General features: G+C 43.3%; 1 long non-coding RNA gene across 2 annotated transcripts in view; it reads right to left on the bottom strand.

Annotated features, from left to right (window-relative positions):
- The window catches only part of LOC105854396, a 123,302-nt gene that overhangs the window by 29,102 nt on the left and 77,838 nt on the right, over positions 1–16,362 (bottom strand). For both annotated transcript variants that reach the window (XR_001146078.1, XR_001146077.1), the window contains exon 3: positions 12,256–12,541. This is a non-coding gene — a long non-coding RNA (uncharacterized LOC105854396). The remainder of the gene's footprint in view (positions 1–12,255; positions 12,542–16,362) is intronic.

Raw genomic sequence — 16,362 nt, 5'->3', positions numbered from 1 at the left:
TTGGGGGAAGAAAAGAGAGAGAGAGGCAAACTGGAATCAGGATCAAAAAAAGCGCTTCCGTCCTCTTCTGGCCGATCCTGCCGCCGCCGAGGATTGTTATTATTATTTTTTGGAAAGGCTTAAGCCTGGGGCTCAAACTTCTCTCCCTTTCTTTCTCTCTCCTCTTCTTTCTCTCAGTCCTAGTCTTAAAGAGGCAGCAAACTACTTTCCCCCTTTTGCAAACACTCTCTTCTCTGCCTTGACAACTCCTGATACTTTTTTGAACAAGTTAATAGACAACCATCCATGTGACGGGGGCTGTCAGGGAATAAATGGGTTTCCAGCGACCAATCAGCGCGCGGCGGCTCCTCCACTCGAGCCCAGCCTCGCCGCCGGGTTTTGCATGAAAGGGGGCGGGGCCAACCGCGCCGCGGGCTGCGCGGGGGAGGCAGGGGAGCCGGGGGAAGCAGGGGAGGGGGAGGCGGCTCCCACAGCCAGCCTGCCAGCCACTGAGAAACCTTTGTATCCCCTCTCGCAGCAACAGGTCACACCACACGCCTTTTCGAAGGAAGTGGGTAAACAGCACTAAGACTACGATTTTTTTTTCTTTTTTAAACTTAGTGTTGATTTACTTTTTTGGTGCGGGGTGCTGAAACGTGGAAGGGGCGCGAAAAGCGCCTAAGATGTGGGGGTGGGGCAGGGCAGAGTGGGTGGTTCAGGGCGACTGTCCTACTAGTATTTCAGGAAACAGGCAGTGCTGGAGTTGGTGTGTCATTGTTCTACTCTTCCGCACATTTCCCCCCAACGCCAGGCCCCTAGCGCGTCTCCCTAACCTTGTTCTTCTCGACCCTCTTCCTACACAGGTGCCGACTCTTGCTCTCCCCCAAGCCCTCTCCCCCGCCCCCACCTTCTCACGCTGTCCCACTGTAACTTAGACTAAAAGCCCTGTCTTCAAAACTCTCCTTGCTTCCACGCAATTTGCTCTGTTAAACATAAATCCTGCTCGGACTACGCCGCAGACTCTAAAATTGAGGACAGGCAGGGCCTGGGTAAGCTATTAGATCCATGCTCTTCCTTGCCCAATTCGGCTCTCAGGCCAGGAGGTCACAGTTTTCTCCCTCACCCTCAGCCAAATTTCCCACCGGTCTTTCTCCATTCAGTGAGCGCAAAGGGGATGCCTCTACTTTCCTCCTCTCTCTCCCCATTTTCCTCCTGTGCCGCCCCAAAGATGGGTTTCAGTGTGGCAGCTTCCAAAGGGGTTTGGGTGGCAGGTGGGGTGGGGAAGTTTGGGGGTTGGGGGAGAAAAAGATCTACGGAAAGGCTCTCCCAAGTGCAGGCTGTGGGGGAGGGTACCCTCAACTTCCTGGCTTCCCACCTCACGGCTTGGAGATGGCCTTTGGGCCGAACTCACAAACTCCCTCCCCCTCAGACAGAATTCCCAGGACTTGAGCGGAACCAACCCAGTGACTTCTGTCGTGGCCTCTACATCCGGGGCTGCCGGGGTTGAGGCTGCGCTGGAACGGGACTCTGGGTCTGGAGGGGGTGGGGGGGGTGGTAGTGCTCGCCAGGCACAGGTGCAGGTCGTACCGGCGAGAGAAAGGCGTCCAAGACTGGGGAGGAGGTGGCCCAGCCAGGCCGGGGCTGGAGGAGATGGGATAGAGGCGGGGGTAGGGGCTCAGGAATCCTGCCCGCCCAGGACCCAAGAGGGTAATTTTAGCCGCTCTCCCATTGTCCCGACGTAAAGATTTCAATAGGTAGGAGCTCAATGCGGAGAGCAATGGCAGCACGTCCGTTACAAATAGGTAGTTTTGTTTCTCTTGTTGTCGCTACACGGAGTCAAACAAAGCCCCGTCTAAGTTTCCTTCCACTCTCTTGTTGGGATCTTTGTGGCTAAAATGCACTTGACTACAAAGGAGGGGGGGGGAGAAAAAAAAAAAACAACAAAACCCTGATGCCATTTCTTTTTTATAAAGGGCTTAAACCATTAGGGTTACTTATTTTCTTTCTTCTGTAACACTCACTCCGCCTCCTCCTCCCCAGATCTACCCTTACTCACCCTAAGAAAATGTCCTGAATAGTATCTGTCGGCCACGTTCCATTTATTATCTTTACAAACTGGGTATTGTTTTGTTCCTTGCGAACCTCTTCCCATAACCGGCTCTCTCCCCGACCCCCTACTTCTCCAGTCCCTGCCCTTCCAAGCTTTTCTATTCTTATCAAACTCAAGATGATCACGCTCACCCAAAACCCAGAAAAGTTGTGGGAAAGAATCCTGAAGACAACTTTTTAAATAATAAATTATTATTCCACTCCAACCTCCCCTCCCCCGCAGTTTCTTTATCTCTCTCTCTTTTTCTCTTAAGTTATGGTTTGTTTTAGTTCTTGGGAACCTGGAAAGATGAAACTGGTCTTCTCAAAAAAGCATAACTATATGGCACTCTTCAAAATAAAGCAGTGTCTTCTGTTTTAGTCGAGGTGTAATATTAACCTAAACACGGACCTGGAGATTAGGAAAGAGAAAAGGTTGAGAGGATCTGTAGGAGAGAAGGCGGCTCCTGGCTTTTCAGTGCGCCTGTTTTCAGGGATGTGACTGGTGCGCCCCCTACTGGTAGACTTGCTTTTCGAAGAATACTGCTTTTACCTTTAAAAGGTATTTGGAAATAATTAAAGAAAAAAAAATAAGGGGGATGGGAGGAAGATCAGACTAATTATACGTCATCTAAACAAAAGAAAAGTCGACATATCATATAAGCTGTGGAACCAAATTATAAGAATCAGATTTAATTTGCTTAACTTAGAAATGTACATATAACCTCGAGGTAAGTGGGAGGGTTAAGCCATGGGAAAAAAATAGGTACAAATTATGAGATTCAACATATGAATGAATTATGATTGTCCAGATGCCACGAAGGGCGAACCAAGCATTCACTTTATGATTGTGTATGCATTGGCGCTTTCATAGCATTATTCTGAAAACTTAAGAAAAGCTATGGATAATTAAGTTTGAAGAAAAAACCAAGGGATAATGCTGGTGTATATGTATTAAAATAAATATTAATATTAATGATGTATAGTTATAGAAGAAAACATTTTTTCTCTCTTCCTCTCTCTTTCTAGGTATGGAATCACAAATTTTTCCTTGGGATGATATTTGAAAGCTTTATACATTCTCAGATGCATGTGTTTGTGCCTGAACTCTATAATAATGCATTTAAGAGGTTAAAGGGGTTGACTAGGTCTTTTGTTAATTGCTTTTATCATATAAATAAGCTATGGAAATACATTACAATTGTGTTATCATTGGTTGCATTTATTTACAGCTTTATTTTAATTAAACCTCCTATACTTATCAAGGCAATAAACTAACTGTGGCTGGCATTTATGCATAATAATGTGCACTGGAAATAAGATTAAAGAAGATGGTGATAGCAGAAACAATTTTCTCATTAGAATTTTTAGAACATATGCATTAAAAAGATCAGATTGCCGGCCACTCTATTTCAATCCAGCATCATCACTGGCTTCTAAATATTATAATAACTATAACAATCTCAATAGGTGACAGAAACAGCACTGTTTTAGGTTTATAACAGATACTACAGTACTAATAAAAATACACCATTGACTACTAGGGAATCAAAATAAGACTGGAAAAGGGTGTTTCATCTGCCGAGAATTAAAAATGTTGCCATTGGCACAACTTATGAAAATTGATCATGCTCAAACTAGGGGGTGCGCAACATTCCCCTTCCAGTGGCAGCAAAAAGCTTCAGACTATTAGAGCAAGATTAGAAATTAAATGCAAAAATGCATAACACTTGGGGTATTCTAATTTGATTTGTTCTACTATAGGCCTTTGCCAAAAACCCTTAACTGATTAAGGTGTAACTCAATTTTATTAAAAAATCATTTGCATTGATATTTCTCTCCTAAACTCCCTTCATGCTTCCTCAAGTATTCTATCTCAAGCCAACTAACAATTTCGTGAAGATAGGGGACTGTAGACTTATTTTTTCTTCTTAGTGGCAAATAGAGGTTTAACTTGCAATAATTAGGTGAGAACTAGCCAAGCATCTTACTATTATGATGCTTGTTAAAAAACGCTTCTTTTCTGCATCTGCATTTGAGTGTGTTCCCCTCCTCTCTTAATCTTCTTATGGAAATGAAGGCAAACGGCGGGGAACCTGCAGAGTCTTGGAGAATGTCCTTGTTAACTGGAATTTCTCAGCATTGCTAATTAGTAGAGTTTGACGACCACCAGTATTGGGGGGAAAGCTCTGTTTAACCACTCACAAGCCATTTCGAGGAAGAGCAGACTAATTTTATTTTGTAATTAAAATCTGAAAAGGGCCCTATTTGACAGTTAGGGCTATGAGAGTTTTATCTCCCTGTGAAATAATTACTGCCTTGATAACTCAATTTTCTGAAAAATGTCAACTGTGGGCTCCAAAAGTTTTAATTTCATTACATAAGGAAAAAAAGAGAGAGAGAAAATAGAAGAAAATGTACAGAAAGGCTTCTAATTCTGGAACTGATTAAATATATTAGAAGCCAGATTTGGTCAAATGAAATATTTTTTTCTTTCCCCCTTTTTAAACTCATGTTTCTTTTAGAACTTAACCTTCCAATCATCTCTACTGAAAGTGTCCATAGCTCTGATCATAATGCAGTTAAAGAAATTATAACAGTGTGGTAAGAAGCAAGTGAGACTAAAAAGAGAAGTAGTATGGCAACCAGTAAGTTCCTGAAGCAAAAATATAAAGAAAAAGCCCAATTGTGTAGGACAATGCTGGTGCAATCTGGTAAAAGGAGTCTTCATTGATACTTAGGATTCACCATCCCCCGCCCCCCCCCCCCCCAAAAAAAAACCTGAGAATTATAGAACGAGGAGACTGGTGTAAGCTAATTATAAAAAATGTTTCCTTCTCTCCTCTAGATCGCAAATCACCTCCATCACTCCAAATTGGAGCATGCCACAAGACTTAACAGAACAGTCAAAGCTTGATTCTCCAAGATTTATGAAACAACTATAGATAAATGAAGGTAAAGAAAGGTATTAGAGGATTTTCCTTTTGAAATCACATATTCCAAATACAGCCAGTAATAAGTAAGCTGGAAGAAGTTAAGATATTAAAAGTGAGAACAAAATTAGATTAGATTTGTACTATCATCAAACTTCATTTGCTTTAGACTGTGGAGGATCCTGTACAGGAAATCCTTTATAAAATCCCATTCAAAATGAAATCATCTGCATTTGCTCCATTTTTTTTCTATTACCAAACTTGTCAGATTTTGGAAATATGCAAGATTATTGACAGGGACTATAGCAAATATTTCCAGATCATACAAAGATGATACAAAGATTGAGTTCTATTCCTATTTATTTACTAAGGCATAGATATGCATATAGATGCATAGTAGATGGGCAATTTAAAATTGCTCAATCATATTTTTTTCTTCTTGTCGGTCCTTTCAGCACCTTTCCTTTAATTTCCAGGAGTGGCATTACACATAACAAATGAACAAGGGGATAACAAATGCTATTTCAGTTCAGACCCAATTTCACCAAATAATTTCACTCAAGAGCTGTAAGGACCCTTGAAACCTAAGGAATGCAGAGCTACTCTACATTCAGCTCCTTTTTATACTCATTCTCTTTCATCTAGTTCCCACTGATGAAATAAATACATTTTTTAAAGAATTCAATAGTTAGAAAACTAAATATATTTCCTTTACTTCAAATTATAGCAACAAAAGTAAGATGTAATCAGTTGGGTATGTCTTTAGGGACTGTATATAATAATTGCCATATTGCTTATATTTTCACATATAGATGTATATACTTTATGTATGCAAGTTAAACTATTTTCTGGAAAAAAATTTATCATTTCATTTCCATTTCTGAATTACCACACAATGTTAACTGAGACTGTCCTTGCTCTGCAGCTGTTGTCCAGGGGAAAATGCAGTGTGTCCATTAAATGATCTAATTATTTTAAATACAAATTCCTTTTAGAAAAAGACACATTGAAATTTTAAAGAGATGCTGCCAGTAGTTATCAGTAGCATTTAGGAAAGAACCCTTAACCTATGATTTTGATTTTAATAATTAGGAGAACGAAATCAAAACCAAAACTAGCAAACAGATCACCAGAAACTATAAGTGGCCCAACAAACCCAGTGGCCCTTTTTACACTCCTGGGTCATTGCTCAGGAATATAAATACACATCTCCCTGATGGACCACAACTATCTAGTGCAATTTATCATACTAAAGGAACAGGCCTTTCTTAGAATCCTAATATTCCAGTGACTAGAATTGATTGTAATGTAACCCTTGGTTTAAAAATGTTTTAAATTCTCCAACTGTGATTATTTCCCATTTTGTTTTTCTATAGGAAAAACAAAAACAAACTTAAGTCTTCTTTAAGGTCCCTCTAGACTATATTAAGTGACCCATGAAAGACACCCCAGTACGACCTGGGCTACACTCTCTAGAGGGAGAACCCACCACGCAGGGAGAAAGCTTTCCCTTCTCAGTTGCAGTAATGTAACTTAGTCTTTCTTTTGGAAATTCCATGGTGTATACTGCTCCCGTGTGCTCCTGTGTTACCTGCAAGCCCTCTTTCCAGAAGTACAATTAGACGTAATACAAACTCACAAAAAAGTGACAAAGCCCAACAATCTCAGAGGGCAAAGGTATATGATACCTCCCCAAAACAAGTAGATCTACTTGATGTGTGTGTGTGTGTATGTGTGTGTGTGTGTGTGAGAGAGAGAGACAGAGAGACAGAGAGACAGAGGAACAGAGAGACAGAAAGAGAGAAAGACTTCCACCTGTGGCACGAAAAGCAGCTTTTAGCAAATCATTGGGGGAGAAAATCATCCTACAGTTACCACCAGCCTTAAATAAAACTATTACCCACTTTTTTCTCAAAGATTTGCAGCTGCCACTAGCCCTGAAAAATGCTTTAAATCAAAGTGCACACCCATCCCGGGCGGGTTGGTATCCTCAGGGTTTCCCACAGACATCTGGAGCCCTCTCCCAAAAGCTCTTCTACCTCAAAAGAAATGTCTGAGAACTCTGCCTTCCCAGGGGCCCACTTCCACTTGCCCTGGAGAGCCCCCCTTCCAGTCCTGGCTCAGATGGAGTTGGGCTTCCAAATCCATCCCAATGGAATTCTCAGATCACTAGCCTGATAATCTTTAAAGGCTCCTTGGGAGCTGGGCCTCTGACTTTTATCTCCCCTCCCACCCTTCTTCCCTTTTTGTAGGCTCTCCCCACTCCATTTCCCCCGCCCCACCCCCCCTTCTTAATTTAAAGATCATTGACACGATAGTCTGTAATGAGTCCTTCAGAAACTGTTATGATCTGCAGTGACAATCTCTGCTCCTAATTCACAGATTATTGACAAGCACCCTGGGCTCAGTGGTGTCAAGTTGTACTTGTGGTTTCAACACCCTTCAACAACCCACATAGCAGCTGGGCCTTGGATCAGGACCCACAGTCTGGCAGTGCTTATCTGCAGGTCTGAGTGGTGGAGAGATGAGTATCTACCTATACCTCAGCTTCTTCAAGCCTGGCTGGGCTTTCTCTTTGGTGCCTTCCTCTGTCTCAGGGTTGGATCAAGAGAACTAAAGGATCTTTAAAGTGGTTTTTTTTTTTTTAAGTAAAAGAACAAACCTAATAAAATAAATGAAGTCTCATCCTTGTATCTTGATAATTACTTTTTTTTTCTTTTTATCCCCAAATTGCTACCAATCTTCAAGACATATATACCAGTTTTCAAAGTGAGGCTTGGGTTCACCAGGAAAAGTATGAGGGGTGAGGGGAGAGGGTGCTGAGGACTTGGCAATGGCTCAGTGGGCCTAAGCTAGGCTGGCCCATCCTCCTGGATGGCCCTCAGAATCCGGCAAGATTGGCCACTTACAAAGCAGGGCGCCCAGCCAGCAGGCACGGACTCAGGCCTGGATGCTAGGACAGGAGAGCAAAAATGCCCACCCCGCCCCTAAAGGGCGCTTTGCTGCTGGGGAGAAACGAGGCCGGTTGCCAGCCGTTGTCGCTTTGCCTGCTACTAAGGACTCAGTCACTCGCTGCCCCCTCCCCAGTCCCCACAGATGGAAGGATTGCCTTCCTGCTGGCCGCCTTGGGGCGTGGGATTCCGGCAGGGGCTTGAGGTCGCTTGAAACCACAGAAATGACTATCGCTGGGAGAGCTGGGTGGCATCCCAGGCCTAGGCCACCCACTTGTTTAGTTCTCTTTCCTAAATTAGGGCTCTCATTTTCTCCTCGCTTCTTGGGAAATCGGGGACTCACTGTCCACCGCCAGCCCACAGCCCTCTGCAGTTCCTCCCCTTGCCTGCTCCCTACAGGTTAGGATCTCTGGGAGAGGGCAAAACCGAGTTTGGGGAGTGGGAAACTCCCGCACTCTGCCACTGCAAATTCCACATCACTTCCCTTCGCGGGTTGCCTCCAATATTCTGCTGGCTCTGGCCTCCCCACGCCGCGAGCTTCCTTGGACAACGGCTGTTAGCGCACCGTTTGTTACCTTACGGGGTTGGTGCTGGTTCACAAAGCTGGCCCGGCCTTAATATTTCTGCTATGGGAATTAGTCTTTTAGTAAAGCAAAAGGTGGGGATGTCAGTAGCAGGGAATACCAATCGCCATTCATTTCGATAAAATTCCGGGTCAAAATGAATCAAAATGGATGCTTTTCCTGACACTGTATCCGAATTCATTTATTGTGAACTATAAACTGAAATTAGATTCTGGAATCAGATGGAGAAGGCTTCTGTCATAGCAACGATCAGTAATTCCCCTGAAAACAATCTCGGATCTGCTGATTTAGGGAGGAGGGAGGAATAAGCCTTAAAAATCAACGTAAATAACTTAAGTAGCCACCGTATTAAATATATTTTAAAAGTCACTCTGTTAGGAGAATTAAGTTGATTCCCTTCAATAGCCGTTCTTATTTTGTTTTAAAGGCCAAGTTCTAAACTTCGTAAGATTTTTATCTAAAAGTTAAACTTCTAAATCAATCCTTGTAGATCGAATTCAAGAAACACCTTGTGGAGATCAAATGTTCACTCAGCACACGAATTAATTGTTTCAATCGGATTTTAAATAACTAAAGAAAACCTTATTCCCCCATTGTTTTAAATTCAGAGGATACGATGTCATTTTTATAGCTAAGTTTCCTGAAAGAATACAAAGTGTATACTTACCCTCACTTGCTAATCAAAGAAAAAGGTCAAAGCTCTTCCTTACGTACACAGGTAATTTTTGGAAACGTAATTTTTGGTTGGATGCCTGGCCCATGAAAATGCCGAATTTTAAAGAAAATACTCTTCAACAATCAGACACCTTACCTGAAATTCTACGGCTAAGATAAAAGAAGAAAGGTGTCAGGCACCTGTTTCTCAAACAATATCGCTAGCCGGGAAAGGAAAAGTTTGATCAAGATTGGTTTGGGGGATGGGCGACATGTAAAGACGAGATTGTACTTTTAATTACACGTTCGACATAAGTTAAAAAGGGTGCGCTATTTCACTCGCTCAGTTACAATACTTGAAGGACCGAGAATGTTCAACTTGTGCGCTGACAACGTGCAGACAGCCTCTTTTTATTTTTTAAAATGTGAACAGAACGGGAGAAGTGACTTTTCCACCACTGTTACAGAGGAAATATTCTCTCTTTTAAAAAACCTTGTTTCTGTACCTGTAAGATTATCGCATAATCTCTAAAAGAGTCCCAAACCCAGATGCGGGTAGGGAGTGGGTGGGATGTCAGAAAGGGGAACAGGTTAGTCTTTGTTTATTTTTTAGTTTTAGTTGTATTACCTCCTTTTTATTTTTTACTGAATTAAAATTATATTATCACTCAAGGATATAAAAACTTGTTTCCTCACCCAATCTCCTTTTTAGAGGGCAATAAAGAGTTTTATCTAACCCCAGAGCAAGGTTCTAGCGATTTCCAGGACTGGCGCTGCGCAGCTCCTACTGTGTCCAACAGGGGGCGCTGGGCACGAACCTGCGCCGCGGCTCAGCGCCGCTTCACATCTGAGCCGGGTTCTAGCCCCGGAAGGCGAGAGCCGCTGGCGGGGTCGAGTACAGAGCTTTAGTCTTCGTGGATAAAAAGAGATTAAAGGCTAAATTCTTTTTTGGGTGTGTGTGTGTGTGTGTGTGTGTGTGTGTGTATGGGGGGGGGTTATCAATTTTAACCAACTACGAAAATGTAGAGCTTTTTATCCTTTGATGTTCTCATAAAGAAACTCCTATCGGTTGAGGAATTACACGGTTTCTGAGCCAACACTGCAGCTACAGTGTGGGAGAAATTATTTAATTAAAAATATATTTTTCCATCTGTTCATATGATCTTTTTAGAAATACTTAAAAAGCTGACACTGATCCCTTTGGCCTGTTAACCCTGCCCCAAGTTTCAAATACTTTTTGCTATTTCGAAGGCCCTTCTATTAATTTGAAGGGGAAAGAAAGAGACCCAAATATTTAAATCCCCCCCTAAACAGTTACTCCTCTGCATCCCCTTTTTTTTTCTTTCTTTTAACAGGGGCTTTGATGTGACTGACACATTTCACGTTGCCGATTGTGCAAAGCCAGGTATAAATGACAAGAAGCAGCATTTTAAAAAAAATCTGGTGTTGGACTACATAACACCCATGTATAAGATGAAATCTAAATAAAATTGTAACCCACCCACCCCCACCCCAACTTAAAAAAAAAAAAACAACAAACCTTCACCTGTATTTAAATAGCGTGTCTTTAATTACAGCAGTTGGGGATGCATGAGGCTGAAATGAAATTAGCAGTCATTACCAGTCCTTTAACTCTGTGGTGCTTTTGATCAGCACTAAATTAGCTTTCCAGTCCTAACAAAGACTCTACAGCAAGCAGTGGGCTGTAAATAAGACAGCGCGACCTGCCCTCAACACCTTTTCTCTTGTCAATCATAGCTCTATCATTCAGCCCAAGATTAACCTTTATCTACCAAATTTAAAAAAAAAGAATGAAAGAAAGAAGAAAAAGAAAAAAGAAAAAGGAGGCGGGAAGGAAAGCCCCCTGACCAGCACATGTCGCAATAACAGAGGTTTCTAAGAGCCCCCTTTAAATTGTATTATAATGAGCCCGTGTCAGAATCTGCAATTTCCAAATCATCCCTCCCCACCCCACCCCCTTCACCTCTGCAGTATATTAGAGGCGCCGGGATGCAGTTCAGGTAGGAAAGGAATTCCTTCCCCCCAATTACTAATTGGGCATGGGCCACCCTCCATAAGTCAATTTGCCATTAGCCGCTCCTCCTTTATTAGTCTAGAAAAATTTCGGGAGAGGAGGGGAGGTTTGAAGAGAAAACATTAATAATTTTAAAGCATAGACATAAGTTTCTGGGATTAAAAACAATCAATTTATTCCACGAATAGTCCTTAGTTTCTAAATCTGCGGAGAAAAAAACCACCAACTGCAACAACAAAAACCCAGCTGCTTTTCCCAGCAACGAATTAAAAAAGTAAAACATTGGTTCAAGTCGCCATTAGAGGGCGCCAGAGAGCAAGCCCCATCACCCCTCGCACAACTTCACACAGAAGCCCTCCTAGCGTCCGGCTTCAACACGCTCTCTAATTCCTTCTCTCAGGTATTATTTCCTGCTTACCCTGTCCTCTTGCATTCTCAATGTCAATCTCTCATAAGATATCGAGGTGTCACCATGTGTCCGCTTCCTTTTTTTTTTTTCAATCCCCATCCCACCAAAATAGTAAGAAGCCAGAAAATTGGAGCTTTAATTATGTATGTAATTTTTGCCTCAAACCACTTCTTCTACTATGTGACCTTGGTTTAGGGAAGGTTCTTTGTAGGGGTGAGTGCTAGAATTTAATATTTTAAACATGGAGGCCTGAATTTATCATCTGTGCATTTCTCTCTGGAGTATCACAGGTTTCTGCATTTTCATGGGAAATAAACCACACAACACCCTTGCAAGTGCTGATTATGTTCAGCACTAAAACTGTTCAGAGGAGAATAAAATAATGTCACTTCCTTTCTGCATTTGTTAAAGAAATCAAAACTAGTATTTAACTTAAAAAGTTAATACTTTCAGACTTAAATCTGTCTGTGTTAAATGATTGCCACACAGGATGTATTTCCAGATCTCTTAAAGGTCAAAAGAAAAAAATAGAATGAGGGGAAGAAAGTGAGTTGTGGGGAGGGGGGGGGCGGAGAGGAGTGAGCTAGCAGTGAATGTCAAAGTTGGGTTGCAAGCTACTTACATGTCCATGCCAGATCAGGGTGTTGTCTTGTAGCAGTTTGATTGGCAGGTAAAAAAGCGAAAGAACGTGAGGGCTCCCTGAGCCTCTTGTCAGCCCAAGCTTGATCACTTCTCACCGGACAGAACGAGTTGAAGGAGCTTGCAATTCTCCTCTCATCCTCCATCCAAGGCACTGTGAATCCATTTCGGCTTTTCTTCCCCTCAGCCTCTCCATCAGCCTCCTGCCTTCACCCGCTTCGCCTTACACCAGCCTCCAAGACCTAGCCTAGCTTTGCCACTGCAATCCCCTGCAACAAGAAAAATCGTTTATGGCTTAAAACCCCAAATGGCTGATTTTTTAAAAGAGAGAGAGAGAGAGAGAGGGAGAGGGAGAGGAGAGAGAGGGTGAGGGGGAGAGAGGGGGAGCGAGAAGAATGCACCCAGAGAACAACAAAAAAGTCAGTTATCCTAACACTGCTCTATCCCCCCACCGTACAGAAGAAGAATAAAAAAAAAAAGCTTTATGTTTTTTCAGTGGGTATTCAAAGATAATTTGATGCCATTGTTTCTGCTACAGATGGTTCTTTTAAATACAATAACACGGCTCTTTGTGCAGGCTACCCACAATAAAAATCGAAAGCGTTCCCCTGAATAACCATTTTGTTCTCTCTTGTATGGGGCCAACAAAAGATGCCGTGAGGTAATGGGTTCTGTTTATTGAAGCCATAGAATAGAGGTTTGATAAAGATTTTTTTTAAAGCAGAAGACCTTGCAAGGTCGGGCTGATCTCTTCATATTTTTTTTTATTAAAAATATTTGTCCAATAGATTATTTCTTGGTGCAGCTGCAGGTTTCCTTCTCAATTCTTAATCAGCCTAAACATCTGTCTCTTTGAGGAGGTTTAAAAAAATCTGCAATTGTATCAGTGGTGCAGTAACCTTATCAAATCCTGAGTTTTTAGGCTCAGTGCAGGCATAGGCAATGGAGTTTCAGTTCTATTTGGTCCTGATGGAGCGAGGCAGGAGGGTTGGAAGAGAGGAGATACAACACCCCCAGATAGAATGCCTGAAGAAAAGGAGGCATCCCCCTCCCCTTGTTGACCATATATAAGCCAGACACAGATCACTGAGGACTTGAGGTACGTCTTTTGGGCTCAGCAAGCTCTCCCTTGTGTGTGCATGCTAGATATGTTTTCTTACCATGTGTGCCCTGTCATTTGGCTAGGTCTCCAATCCCTGAAAACTGATGGGCACCCAAGGGGAGGAGTGGAGGAAGCTAAAGGTTAGTCTCTAGCACCCAAAGGGTCCTCCTACTCTTGGCTCTCATTCATGGTTTGCTAGTTTGGACTCGATTGCTATTCTGCCAGGGGACTGGTGGCTGGGGCCCTCCTGTTAGAGTGCACAAACCCCTAAGGCTTGTTCTTACAACCACCCAGCTTCCACCTTAACTCCACAGAAAACATCTGCTTCCGCTTGCTTGGGAAGCCCTGCCACCTAGACCAAGCTAAGGTCTGTATGAACTTGGAAAAGCCTGGAGTCTCTAGACAATGAGGGTGTTGCAGGGGAAAGCTGTTAATAGACGCTAGGTTTAGCCATCTTCCTATAGGAATGAATACCAGTGTTCTCTAGGCTTCCAGTACCCTAGAATGACAGTAATCCACTTTCATGAATCTGCTCTGTGTGCAGAACAATAGTTGTGGAAAATAGCTTTAGTCTTAAAAGCAAGTTTTCATTGGGTTCTCTATCTCTGCCCCCTGCCCCATCTACCTTTTTTTCCCCACAAATTATTCAAAATTAAAGAAAGACAGATGTTCAAAGGAATCCCTTAGCAAACTCATCTTAACTTCTACTTTTCCTATTGGAAATAATGTTATTGGTTTATAATTGGTTTAGATGTCATCTAGTAAGGGATTTTTAGGGACTAGTTGTTTAGACACCAATTAAAGCCTTTTCTAAGAAACTTGAAAAACAAACAAAACAGAAAATTCAACATTTTTTCACATGGATTTGTCTCAAACAGTAATTTTTATCTCAGGATGAACAAGGACAGCCAGAGCAAAACTAAAAAAACATGCACATCTCAACACTGGCGAGATCAAGAAGAATGTGCCTGTACCAGTGTGAGTGTGTTGGGGGACAAGGAGAAAGGACAGTAGAAATAAAAAATGATTTTTCCTAGATTAGGTTAGGAAGTGTGTATTTGTTACCCTTGGCATTACAGAAAAGGAGGGGAACGATGCAAAATGAAAAGTCAACAGTAGAGAACTTCTCCCATCTGCAGGTGGAGGGGGAGAGGGCAATTGTAAAACTGTTAAATCCAGTATTTCCTAACTCTGCACTATAAAACTTTGCAGTGGATTGATTCCTTGTGCTTCCCTTGCCATATATTTTTCCTAATATTAAAACTTATAAAGGATGCCTCAATCTGGTAAAAGGTATCTTTCCTTTTTGAAATTAACTGAAAGAATAACCTGAGTTCTGGTCCTCTCTCCAATGAGGGAGGAGTTGGGGCCTCAGGCAAAGTCTATGAAATAGGAGCATCCCTGCATCAGCCTGAGGTGAGTACAGGTGTGCCAACCTTGTGCATCTTCTCACTTGCACCTACTTAGTCTCAATCACAAGGAAATTTAAAATCTCCCAAGTTGCTTTACTCCCTTGTGAAGAATCAGGAGATTCAAGAGTTGTCTTAAAACGCTAATATAATGCCATAATAACTGACACGGGGAAAGATTTGAACCTTTAACTAAGAAATGTAGGATATGTGTCAACAAGAAAGGCCAAAGTGGCAAACTCCTTTGGGTGTCAGGGAATCATGAACCAATGTCTACAACTGGAAAGCTGCTTTTAAAACAACCTCTTCCTGTTTGCAGAAAAACAGTTTCATAAGCGGACTGGTTAGCTTTTCTCTCATTGGAAGAAAAGAGAAAACACACCACCAAAATGTTTTCTGGTTATAGGAACAGCTTTTTGACAAGGTTGGGGAATTCCTGTGATCCCATTTAAGGTCGTTTATGGGTGACTGTGAATCGGAAACTCAACTATTCAAAAGAGCTTTGAGGTCACAGCTGAGCTCTGCAATTTTACAAGCACAAGTTATCCTGTTGAGATGTTGGGGTTTACCACCTCCCACCACATACACACACACACACACACACACACACACTCCAGCGAGAGTGGCACTTAGCTGGAAGCACTAAGTCTGGAGGAGGGAGGGGAGAGGGAAGGAAGAGTGTAGGAAGGAAGGGAGGGGAGGAAGGACGGAAAAGAGGGAAAGCTAAGGTAGAGAGCGGGTAGAAAGGCATTAAACCCACTAATGGCAGAGGACCCTACCCAGGAAACACTAGAGGGATGATTAGGATCTGGAGGTTCCAGGGAGCCAATGACCATACAAATCACGAGTTTCACAGAGAGGGCATCGGGTGCCCTGCTTTAGTCATCAACTGCTGTGAAAGCTGTAGTTTCTCTCTTCCTCAGCAAGTGCTCCTCACTACTGGCCGCTTCTACCCTCTCCACCCAAGTGGGAATAAGCCGGTCTCGGACAGCTGGGGTCCAGGATCCTGGGGGCCTGGTTCTCGCTCTCCAAGCGCGGCCTCCTCCCCGGCTCAGGCTGTTGGGATCGCGGGCCGCCCCTGGGGAGCGGCGGCTGAGCAGCGGACTATCCCCCTCCTCAGCGGACCGCCCTCCACCCCTGCGGGGAAGCGGGGCTCCCAACACGACCGCCTCCGCTTCCCGGTCTGTGCAGGGTCTGGCTGCCAGCGCTATTACATAGGCCGCACGGGCCCCTGAACTTGCGGCTCCCGTCAAGTCGCCCAAGACGATTCAATTATTCACTTAGACAGAACCAGACGGCGCCGCAGCGCCATTTGACGCTCACTCCAGAGCGCGGGGCGTGGTGTGTGTGTGGGGGGAGCACTGACAGGCAGACGCCTCTGCCCTGCGCCGCCCGGGTGTAGGTAGGGGGCGGGCCGGGTTTCAGTCCAAACTGTTGAGATTCCAAAATTTCACCCGAGCGCGCGGCCAAATGGAAAGCCTCATTTCAAAGCGTATATAATAAACTTCTAGCCAGAGTCTCAGACTTCCATCCTCTCCTTGGTCAGCGGAAACCCGAGGTTTACTGGGTCCGCGGCCGA

Source organism: Condylura cristata, unplaced genomic scaffold (assembly GCF_000260355.1).
Source record: "Condylura cristata isolate star-nosed mole 26May11 unplaced genomic scaffold, ConCri1.0 scaffold00003, whole genome shotgun sequence".
NCBI lineage: Eukaryota > Metazoa > Chordata > Mammalia > Eulipotyphla > Talpidae > Condylura > Condylura cristata.
This window is presented reverse-complemented; position numbering and strand designations above follow the sequence as displayed.